The sequence below is a fragment of the Balearica regulorum genome, chromosome 21 (genome assembly GCF_011004875.1).
Source record: "Balearica regulorum gibbericeps isolate bBalReg1 chromosome 21, bBalReg1.pri, whole genome shotgun sequence".
NCBI classification, from domain to species: domain Eukaryota; kingdom Metazoa; phylum Chordata; class Aves; order Gruiformes; family Gruidae; genus Balearica; species Balearica regulorum.
In genome coordinates this window covers 8808089-8819190 of record NC_046204.1, presented here as the reverse complement: position 1 = coordinate 8819190, position 11102 = coordinate 8808089, and the positions used below count along the sequence as shown (strand labels likewise).

Below are 11102 nucleotides of genomic sequence, written 5' to 3'. Positions count from 1 at the left end.
CGATCCCAGCACGTGGAGAAGGCTGTTAGCCCGCTCCCTTAGGACGACCATTGCAACAACGAGATGGGGCAGAAACAACACCCTGGCCTTCCCTTCGCACCTCCTGAAGTAGCCGTGGACAGGAGAAGGCGGAAACGTCTGCTGCAATTTGTGCAATAACCTGTCTGGTTTGTAAGGCGCTCGGAAAAGCTTCCAGGGCCCTGAGTAACCCGAGCTGCCCCTGCCCGGAGGATTTCCCATGTGGAAAGACCACAGCTTATGGTGAGACCCCAACACATTGCGTGCTGGACGGGGAAATGGTGTAATGCTGGTACCCCAGGATGCAACACCACCTCAGGGCTTCTGAGACATGCGCTGGGCTCTGCTTGTTGCTGGGTGGCACCGAGGTCTATGAGAAGTCAGGCAGAGCTGGGTCAACCATGCAAAACCCAGGAAAGGCAGCAACCCCGTGCACAGTGGAATAACAGGGCGATAAAACCCATAGGGCTGGGACATACTCACTGTATGTCCTTGGCTGACACTCAAGTATCTGAAAATAATGACTCAGGATGCAATTGCTGTTAGGAAGCCTATTTTGCTTTCACGAGCTGCCTCCCAGCGGAGCAGGCCCCGAGGAGAAGGTACATCCATCTCTCCCGAGGCTCAGCGGGAGCTGAGCTCTGCTAATGCTCCTGCCTTGAACTCCTTGCCAGACTAAGCTCTCCTCAAAAGCAGAAAATTAATTACCTGGCTAGCTTAAGGGCTTTTCACAGGAAAGAGAAACCTCTGACATCCCCGCTTGCAGTGATGGGGATGGAGAGCACCAGCATCCAGGCTTGTTTAAATGCCGACAATGAGCTCACATGCCAAAATTTTCTAGGAAACTTGGTAATGACTAGTCAAGGAGTTTAAAGTTCAGCCTACAAACTATGCTATTTAAAGCACAGGCTGGCAATTTTAATGACAAAGTGGCCTTGGCCATTGTCATGTGGTTGGAAAAGCTGTCCTACACCAGTTTAACAGTCCCCTCTCTCTGTGCAGGAAAAGCTACCCCAGGAGAAAGGTTTTCTTACATCCCTTTTCTGGGACATATTCCTAATCCAATTTCTGCACACTAGGCAAGAGTGCTGAATGTGCTATGGTGGGTCCTGATGATTTGACTCTGCTGGATTTTGCTTTCTCCATGTGTTTTTCCGCCGCTCTATTACAGCGTTACTGGCTGTATATTGCATGCTTGAGCACAAAGGTGCGCACTCTGCTCTGCCGGGAGCTGGAGCCACACAAGAAGTTTCTCTTCTTCCACCATTGCCCTGCGGTGAAGAAACACCCAGGGAAGGACCCTTCATCTCTGCAGCATTTGATCTTCTCCTCTGGACCAGCACATTTTGGCTTCCTCCTCTTTATTTTTCTCTGTGCTGTTTCTTAGCAGGACTGTCCTAGTTTGGTTTTGGTGGGCAACATGAGAACACGCACAGGCACAAGCCCTTCTCCTGCCCCATGTCTGCGAGTTGCTTCTTTGCAACATATTCTTCAGATCTTTCCAGGGAGAGGAACAGCCTCCTGGCTGGAGGATGGACAAATTGCACCTCCCTGGTGCTGCCATAAGGAGGGGGGGATGGTTGAATGGCAGAGATAGGTGTAGGCAGGAGAAATTCACAACTGGGGCTGCAATCTGGGAAAAACTGGGGAAAAAACTTCTGGGAAGATCAGGGAGCAGACACAGTCCTCAGAGATGAAGGAAAGAGAAATGTTTCCTGGGGACCTCTGGGACGATGCAGAAATCAGTGCAAATGAGAAAATTGTGTCTGCCAGCCCAATAGGCAGAGGGAGCGTTGTGTACAGGCTGTCAGCCTCCCCGACTCAACACACATAGGTAAAATGTTGTACTTTACTTTCACATAATTTCTCAGGGCAAGCTACTTAGCAGTAATCAGAAGAGGTTTGAGCAATTTCAGGTTTGAGTGTCTTGGTTTTTCAGTCTGCAGCAAGCCGTGGATGCACAGTAATAGCAAGTGCATCGCTCTGGGGCAGCACAGTATCTTTGTTTGTTAATTAACCAAGGTTACTCATCATGCTGAGTCCGGGTGCAGTGTTGAGCCAACAAAAAACACATTCTCTCCACACTCTTTCCATTTGCTCTGATGGAGTTTTTTGGGAGACTTTCAGGTTAAAAAAAAAAGATAATTTTAAAAAATCATAATTTTTGGAAAAAATCCCAATCAAACTTGGCAGCAGAAAAACAATATTTCATAAAAATGGGATATTTTGAAAGAAGGCCCTTTATTTCCAAGGAAAACAGTGCTTGTTCAGAATAATTGTGTGGGATTACTTCTGACCACATTCAATGAGGACAGCCCTGCCTGGTGATGGGAGCCGGCACAACCACCCAGCGTGGTGCTGCCCCAGCTCCCCGCTGCAGAGGGGGCCTGATGTGCACTCACACAGGTGCTTTATTAATGAAAAATGTATTGAAAAGTGAAAAATGATCCCTTCTCCCTCCCCATTCCTCCCTCTCCCTGCCAGCAGCCAGCACCGTGCACACGCCTTGACATCCGCAATATTGGGGGCATTGCGGTAGCTGCTTTTCTTGCCCATTTTCAGTAGGAAATATGGATTTACCCAATTTACTGCTTGTTAAAACCCTGTTTATCGGCATCTTTGCTTTTGGAAAGCCTGGTACCCCTGACAGATGAGCTCAATGGCTCTCGGATGAGTCGCCGGAGTGTGACTGCAGCGGACAGCTTCATGTTTTGCAACCCGGCAGCCTGAGCTGCCAAGCAGGATTGTGCAACCTGGGTACGAGACGGGTCTGTCTGGAGTGGCAGCAGCCTCCCGGCAAGGGAGGCAGACAGCGTGCTCCTTCTGGGCAGGGGTGAATCACCCACCTTGCTTGGACCAGCCAAACTTGGGATGCCTTCACCTCACATGGATGCTTTGCTGAAGTGCTTTAGAGTTCAAGGTGAGAGGGTGATAACTTTGAACCAGTTATTTCTCTAAACCTATGTCATAATCTTAAAGAGTAAGGTGTTACAAGCAGAAACCCACAAAGTAGCCACTTTTTGCCATCTCAGAAACCCGTTGTAGAAAAACCCCTTGACTGTGGACAGCATTGTTTTGTGGATGTGCAAAAATCTTCTCCTTGGAGGGCAGCTGCTACCCAGCTCCTCTGCCTGAAAACATTGCAGGAAAACGTATGTGGGCTTTTCCTGGCCAGCAAGGTGATTTTTTTCCCACCTGCCCAGCAGGTGTAGCCAGGCCAGCAGTGCTTTGTAGAGCCTGCATCCAGTGGAAAGGGGTCCCTGCATTAAGTGATGCTGTAGTTTTACAGGAAAACCAACAGCATTAGGGGAACAGACCACATGTCTACCTTTAGTTCACGTGCTGGTGGGAGCTAATCCTTTGCTGACCACTGTGACATGATTTGCCCCAAAGTGTAATGTTTCTAATGTCTCTCACCACAGCATCTTTAAACCGTGGACATGATGGGTGGTAATTTGCCTTATTTCATGGTTTGTGCCTAGATCCTGGCTCCCTGCTGAAGAAATATTTCTGGAGAGGGGAGGAAGAGCTTTCAGAGCTGAAGGACACAGTTGCAGCCAGGGTCATGGCAGAGGAACAAACTACCCCACACGATCCGAGCATACACCCTAGGAAAAAGCCATGAAGCTGGGACATGTCCCCTCTTCTGGGCCCCGCATCCCACTGTATCATCTCCTCTCTCCCTCTCAGTGACACTTTTATTTATCTTGGATTTCTGAATATCTGGGGTGCTGCAGGAGAGGCGATATCCCTTTGGCCTCATCTGGCCCTTTGACTGCACCAGGAAGCCCAGGCTGGATGTGGGATGTGCGAGCTCCATGCACTGCCGTAGAAAACAGTGTTACAAAACTCCCGACACTGTGTTTTGGTGCTGTTCCAGCAGGACATTCATATAATGGGAAACTGCAGAAATAAATCCAAGTCTTGGCTCTCCACAGGCTGGGATTTGCCCAGCTGGATCCAGGAGATGGGGTGGCCTTACAGCACCCGCAGCGCGGTGGGATCAGAGGCAGGGGCTATCTGCTGCCTTTCACCACTCTGCCCCACTTGTCTTCCCAAAAATAATCCCAGATTCTCAGAAGATAAAGCCTTCCAAGCTCCCTTGATCTTTTCAGTTTTTGAGGTTTGGGTTTTTCTTTCCTTCTAAGTTCACTGTTTTCAGAGATTTCAGCTGTTTCTTTGGATCTGAGAGTAGCAAAAGAAAGGGAGCAAACACCAGGCAGCACTTCCAGCCACTCTGAAGCACTAATCTGGGTGCACGCTGTAATCCATCCTCCTCAAACCCTGCTCTTCCAGCCTCCATATCTTGTGCACACACATACTCACCTGCAGCTCCCCTGCCTTGGCCTGAGGTTCGTCCAGCCAGAGCCGAACATGGGACGAAGCTTTCTCCTGCAGACTTTACACCTTGCACTGATCCACCAGGCAGTACCCGATGGGAGATGTCAGCTCTAGGAGCAGATTCAGGCACTCGCGTGTCCTCTGCATGAGATGTGGGGCTCGGCACAGGTTGGGCAGCACGCTGTGCTGGGACACAGTAGGAAACACCAGAGGCAGTACACTGCTGGAGCTGTCTCTCGTCTAGTCTCAGCATGACCATCCACCAGACCATGAGGAGGTTGACTGGAGTTGGAGACAGCCTTCTGCACTTGGCACAGGGACTGGTGCTTTCTTTTTTGATCAGGAAAGGATGCATTCCTTTGGAGCACCTCTTCAGCCCATAGGTTCTCACTTAGGGGTCAGAAGAGTTGCACGACCTCTCTAGGCAAGGCTCTGACATCCTAGGTTTTGCTTCGGTCCATCAAGGAAGCCCCTCAGGGAGCTGTGTAAGCTGTACGTGAGGCTTTTCCTAGGAGTTTCCTCTGCTGAGGACAGGCTGAGAGAGTTGGGATTGTTCAGCCTGGAGAAAAGGCGGCTCCAGGGAGATCTAATTGCGGCTTACCAGTACCTGAAGGGGCTACAGGAAAGATGGTGAGGGACTGTTTATCAGGGAGTGTAGTGACAGGACAAGGGGGAATGAGTTCAAGCTGAAGGAGGGTTGATTTAGATTAGATGTTAGAAAGAAATTCTTTACTGTTAGAGTGGTGAGGTACTGGCACAGGTTGCCCAGAGAAGCTGTGGCTGCCCCTGGCTCCCTGGCAGTGTTCAAGGCCAGGTTGGATGGGGCTTTGGGCAACCTGGGCTAGTGGAGGGTGTCCCTGCCCATGGCAGGGGGGTTGGAACTAGATGATCTTTGAGGTCCCTTCCAACCCAACCCATTCTATGATTCTGTGATGACCACTGAACTACAAAAGGTTTCTGGAGGCAAAGAGCACCCTGGTGAGCTGGCAGTGTCTGGACAAGTGGGATGTCTTGGAGGGCAAGAAACCAAGAGCAAAGTGTCACTCCACGTCCAGAAGAGATGGTTGGGAGGTAGCTATATTTCTGTAAACCTGCTGTGTTTATTTATTTTTGGCTAACTTAGGCCAGAGAGGTTAAATGAAGCTGCAGCCCAGCCATAAGTGCTATAAAGATGAAACAGAAAGATGTTTTTAATCAGAAACTACAGAAGAAAGATGCTTTATGAGTAACCTAAGGCTAACAAGCCCATTCATCAAGGCTGGGAGCTAATGATGTGGCTGGAGTGGAAATCTCAGACTGGGACTTGGGGCAGGTCCCAAATGAGTCATCTACCATGAGACACGAGGCTGTCATGTGCTGGGCATCCAAACTAGCACACAGCAAAGGTGGCCAAGTGCTGCTGGTGTTGGTAGGGTCAGATATTGGGGGAACAGATGTGGGCAGAAACTGGCAGGAGCTGGAAGGTCTCACCAGGTGAGCACACAGTGCACCAGGAGGACCAGGAAACTGAATTAATCTTTCAGGCCAAATTCGGCAACTCAAGGGAACGTGCTTTTGAATTTGAACAAAGTTATATCCCAAGTCCTTGATCTGCTTGTAAGATCCCAGACATCTCACAGGAGGGGAGGTGGAGAACAAGGTATTTCCTCATGGGGCCATTAGGTGACCTTTTCCTGGTGCATGATCTTCAGCAGGTGATGGTCAGTCAGAAAAGCTGTACTGCTGGAGATGATCCTTGGCCAAAGCTGGATTTCAGACACCTCCTATTAAACATTCCTGGAACCAAACAGAATAAAAAAGATTTGGGGAAAGTGCGCAGTGTTTTCCTGGACAAATCACCGCAGAGGCACCCCATCTCCATGCAGAGCAGGCCTGGAGAACAGAGCCATTTGAAGCCAGTGCAAAATGCTCCTAACTTGTCCCTGTGCTATCGGGGATGAGTGCAGGATGTTTCTGGGACCAGAAACTGCAGGTTTTTAGGATACTTGTGTGGCACACAACACCGGGTTAGAAGCATCGGGGAATAGAGCTGAACAAGGCACAAATGGCTGCTTTTTGCAGCGGCGGGGCCCGGGACTCCCCAAGGAGCTGACATTCTGCCTGCGAGATTGGGATGAAGGAAGAAGCAAATAAATCCCCTTTTCTCTGGCCAGGTGGTTTCCTTTTGATAAATGATGGCTGTGGGTCAGGCAGGTCTGGTTTTACAGCCCCCCTGTGCCAGCCTGACATGCCCATAACTCTGCTCTGGCAGATTACTGAAACGATTGCTCATTCTGCAAGGAAAGCCAGAGGCTAATTACAGCGAGGCATGTAACACGATTCCGGTGCACGGAAGAGCTCTCCAGTGTTAGCTTTCCACGCACTGCCCAGGGCTGTGTCTCAGTGCCCTCTTTTACATGCACACACTTCCCTTGGCACATCCCAGGCGGCTTTCAGCAGGAAGAGCCAGGAGGAGCCATGAGGCTCGCCCTGCATCCCTCGGCCAGCCATACTGCATCCCACAACGCCTGGGACTCGTGCACACTTGACAGTGGGACCGTGGGGGATTTGGCAATTGCTGACGACAGACAGGGAAAACTGTCCAGGTGATGGGGGAAGAGGATTGTTGTGGGAGATGAGCAAGAAGGAGCTGCTCGGACACTCGCTCAGTGTTGAAGCATCCATCAGTGGCACCACAGTCCTCTCTTGTGCATCACAAGGAGGGCCAGAGCAGAGCTCCTGACTCAAAGGTCACCTCTGGAGCAGGGCATGAGGAACTGTAAAGGATCAATGGGTGAAAAGCAGCTGAGATGTTGCAGATCCCAGTCTGTGAGAGAAATGTAAAATGATAGGCATGTCCGTAAATGATGGGCATCCAGACCTGCCGCAGCCAGGATGCCCCAGCCCAGCCACCTCCCTCCTCCTCACCTGCTGCAGCTCCCCGCCAGCTCTGCTGATCCCTCGGCTGCAGCTGCTGCTCTACCAACCTGGAGATCAAGATGGCCCATGCAGGCAGAACCGATCCTCCATGTTGGGGTTCACAGATTCTTTCTTGGGATCTGGCAGCTCCCCATGCCAGCAACGAGATCTCCTAAGCTCCAGATGAGAGGCATGGAGAGACCTATGTCAAAAGAGGGAGGATTGTCCCACAAAATGTCCTGGAGCCATGCTCCACAGCAAACCCCCAGCTGAGCTGGGGCGATGCTGAACAGTCCTGTTCAGCATCTGCAGGTTGTTTCTGGTCCCTCTGTCCAAGAAGAAGCCATCAGGGACGGCCTTCAGAGTGCTGCCTCTGACGCGCTCGGCCAGGCTCTCCAGCTCTGAAGCAGATTGATGGCTGGAGAAAAGGGGCTTCTGTGGGAGCAGGGAGAAGGCCAGTACCTCCTCACTGCCTTGCTGCAGCGGAGCTGGGGGAAGCAGGGCCAGCTCGGGGGCCGCAGCATCCCCGGTTGGCAGAGACAGACCCGTTCTCCGCCACCGCTCAGGAATGTGGCTCGAGGTGGAGCGGCAGGTGCTGGAAGGAGGGTTGCAACCAGTCTCGCCCTCCAAGAAAAATACCAGCCCTGCTCACCGAGGGGAAAGAGCAGGAGCGGCCTCTGCACAGCCAGATTTATGGGCCCCAGCAGGCTGGAAAAAATCCAGTGAACATTTCAGCAAATCCAGCCTCCGTCAGAAGTTACAGAGTGATAGGTGTAAGTCCCCGCCAGAGCCGCAGCTGCTGCCCCTCCTGAGCCAGCCTCGGGCAGCCGGTGAAGTCACCCTCACACCTCGGGCTGCGGGGATGGCGATGGGGTCGATGCAGGCGATGGTGGGTGCACCACAGGCACCGCTCCGGATGGGTTTCTGCAACAGGGCAAGCATGGGCAGCAGCTGGGGGTATGCAAGGTACCGCCAGCACCTGGAGGTACACTGGGGACCAACTGAATGGATGGGGCATTTTTTAGGGGATGCATGACCTCAGCTATGAGGAGCATGGGGCTCATTTACAGGAAAAGGTGGAGATGGGTCTGGGTTGACCCCAGTTTCCCCTTCCAGATCCCAGCTGGGCCACCCTCTCTGGTAGGGTCTTCCAGGGGTCACTCCCTGTTTGCAGCCATCTCCTGTTGCACATCAAGGGTGCCCACAAGGACCATCTCCCTGAACCCCGCAGCTTGCATAGACAGCTTTCCCTTTCAGGCAGGAGATTGCTGCCACTTCCAAAGAGCTCACAAGGGCATATGGTCACCAAGACTTGAATAGATGAGCAAAAGGAGAAAAGAAACAGGGGAGATTCCCTTTAAAGTCATTAATCTCCATTAATGTTGCCTAGTGCTAGGTCTCAGTCCTCACCACCTCGGTTGTCCTCATCTGCCAGCAGCAGGCTCTTTGGGACAAGGCCAGTCTCCTTGGGTTTGGAAAGTACCTGCTGTGCTGGGGGGGTGATAAAAAAACATCAACTTTCTGTGGCTGGGAGGGTCCATCACTTCCCATCCGTCCTTCCCCCAGTCCCATTCATGCCCCTCCCACCACATACCCAGAGAAACTCCCACCACCACCATCACCAATATCTCCAAGGATTTTTGCACAACAAAACCAGCCCTGATCTTGAGATGATACCTCTGTCCCAGCTTCAGATTGGAAAGCAATGGAGGGGAGACAAGCCTCTACACTTGCTCAGACACAAAACTGGCGTCTTCCCACCCATTATGCTGCAGAGGTGGTATTCAAAATCCCCCAGATCCTCAGCAGTCTCCAAATGAGCAAGGACCCTCCTGATAGATCTTTTCTGTCTGAGACAGGTAATGGTCCAGCTGTCTCCCATCTCCACAGAAACCCGAATGCGTGTCCAGAGACACAGCTTAGTGGAGAGGAGCCCTCGGTGCACCATGCATGGGGAGGATAAATCAGTACAGCACCAGGGCAAGGGCAAGGCTGCAGAAGAGCGAGCAGGCACAGGAGGCAAAGTACCCCCTTTGCTCAGTGCCACCATGCCCTGGAAGGACTTCTTATCTCTTGCTCACTGCCTCAGGACACCAGGGTTTTTCCTGTTCTTTTCACAGACCAATTCTGCCTCCCAAAGGACACAGTTTGGGAGTCAGTGATGGTCCTTTGTCTCCTCAGAGGAGTCAGTGTCTCCCTCCAGCGTCCCTGAAGCCATGCAAGCCAAGATGCTGGGGCCATGGTACCTTTGGGGTAGGGAGCAAGGGCAGAAGCACATGGGCACTGTTTTTAGGATCATGCCTCCCATGCTGAGCTCTGTTAGAAGAGTGTGAAGAAGAGGGAGGACTCCACAGCAGTTTCTCTGCACCCCCATGCCTCTCACTCAGGCCAAGTCCCTGTGCAAAGCCCCAGGCTGGTCCCCAGCCCCACTCCCTTGCAGGGCTCTGCCAGAACCAGTGCTCGGTCCCGCTGCATCCCATCCTTCCACCTTCATACCTGGAGCTGTGCAGGAGCTGGTGTTCCTCTGATGTCACCCCCGCGTCCTGCAGGAGCTGTGCAGACGTGGCTGAACCTGGAGGCACCATGTCCATGGGGGCGTGCTGGGCTCCCAGCTGGCCCCCTCTGAGGCCAGGATGCCCCATTCTGTGGCCGCTCAAAGCTCCCAGCCACAGTTTCATCACCGTGCCGGAGCCACGGCAGCTCTCCAACCTGGAGCCCAGGGTGAGACTCAGCTCACCAGTTCAGGGGCTTTCGCAGGTTTTATAGTGCCCTTTATCTTAGCTCCAAAGCAGACTGCGCTCAGCCAGGCCAGCCCCTTTGGAAAGGGCTCCTGCTTCAGTTTCCAAGTGCATCCGTCCATTTTAGCCAAGTTTCCTAATGAAACAGAGGTCATGGGATAGCACTCTGTGCCTCTGTGTATCGCTCTCAGCCCTCTGAAAGCTTGCCCAGCTTCATCTCCAAATGTCTAGTGCAGTTCTCAGTGATATGATGTTCCTGGGAGATTTTTGGGAGGAGGGTGGAGGATGTAAGACTTCACAGATGCCTGTAGGCTGCATGGGGAAGTTCAGACCTTATTAATCAGCAGAGGATCCCCATGGATGCTGTTCCTCCAGGCACAAATAGCCAAGAAATCTGGCTGCAGCATTTCTGCTCTTCCTAAATGGCTTGTGCTTCACACAGGTTCCTCAAACCACCCCTGCAGATAGCTCTCCTTGAGCTTCTTGCCATGGGAGCAGTGGAGATTTGGGAACTGGCAGTAATGGAGATGCTTGTGAAGAACAGCTTCTGTGAAGCATGACACAGAGTTGTCCTTCCCTCTGTGTGAGACCTACTCCTGAGCCTCATCAAACCCAAGAGTCTAACCACAGATTTTGGAGCCACTTTCACCTTAACTGTTCACCCTGGGTGTCCCTTTCCATCCACCACTCTGCAGCATCCTCCTATCTGGCTCCACCACTGTCTGTCCCTCTTCTTCCTGGAAAGAAGCACTGGGTCAGGAGGTCTGAAGTCATCTTTGCCCCATGGTCTGAAATGCCTCCTCTGCCCTTGATCTGTCCCATGCAACCGTCTCTGAGCATCCCCTCCCTCCCTGTGTCCACTAGACGTGACAGAGACACCAGTCACAGGAAGACCCTGCCATTAACAGAGGTCACCGTGGTGGGTTACCATCACCACCTTTCAGATGTCACCCTCACACCCGGGTAATTCAGCCTCAGGAGAGCCCATCGCACAACAGGCTGCCTGGGCGAGGTGGACTTGTGTTGGTGGTGGGTAGGAATAGAGACAAGAAAGTGACTCCAGCCCAGGAAGGAGGACAGTTTCTGGACTGGGTGTTGCAGAGAAGA

The 11102-nt window shown here is 52.2% G+C and overlaps 1 long non-coding RNA gene across 2 annotated transcripts; it reads right to left on the bottom strand.

Annotated features, from left to right (window-relative positions):
- Positions 1 to 557: 557 nt before the first annotated feature.
- On the bottom strand, positions 558 to 10156 carry LOC142604754 (uncharacterized). 2 transcript variants are annotated; one of them, XR_012838591.1, is made up of 3 exons: positions 9754 to 10156; positions 7326 to 7459; positions 5178 to 6135 (listed from the first exon to the last, which is right to left on the bottom strand). It is a non-coding gene; the product is annotated as an uncharacterized LOC142604754 (long non-coding RNA). The 2 variants fall into 2 exon arrangements; XR_012838592.1 differs by lacking the exon at positions 7326 to 7459 and having other exon boundaries at positions 558 to 6135.
- Between the last annotated feature and the right edge of the window lie 946 nt (positions 10157 to 11102).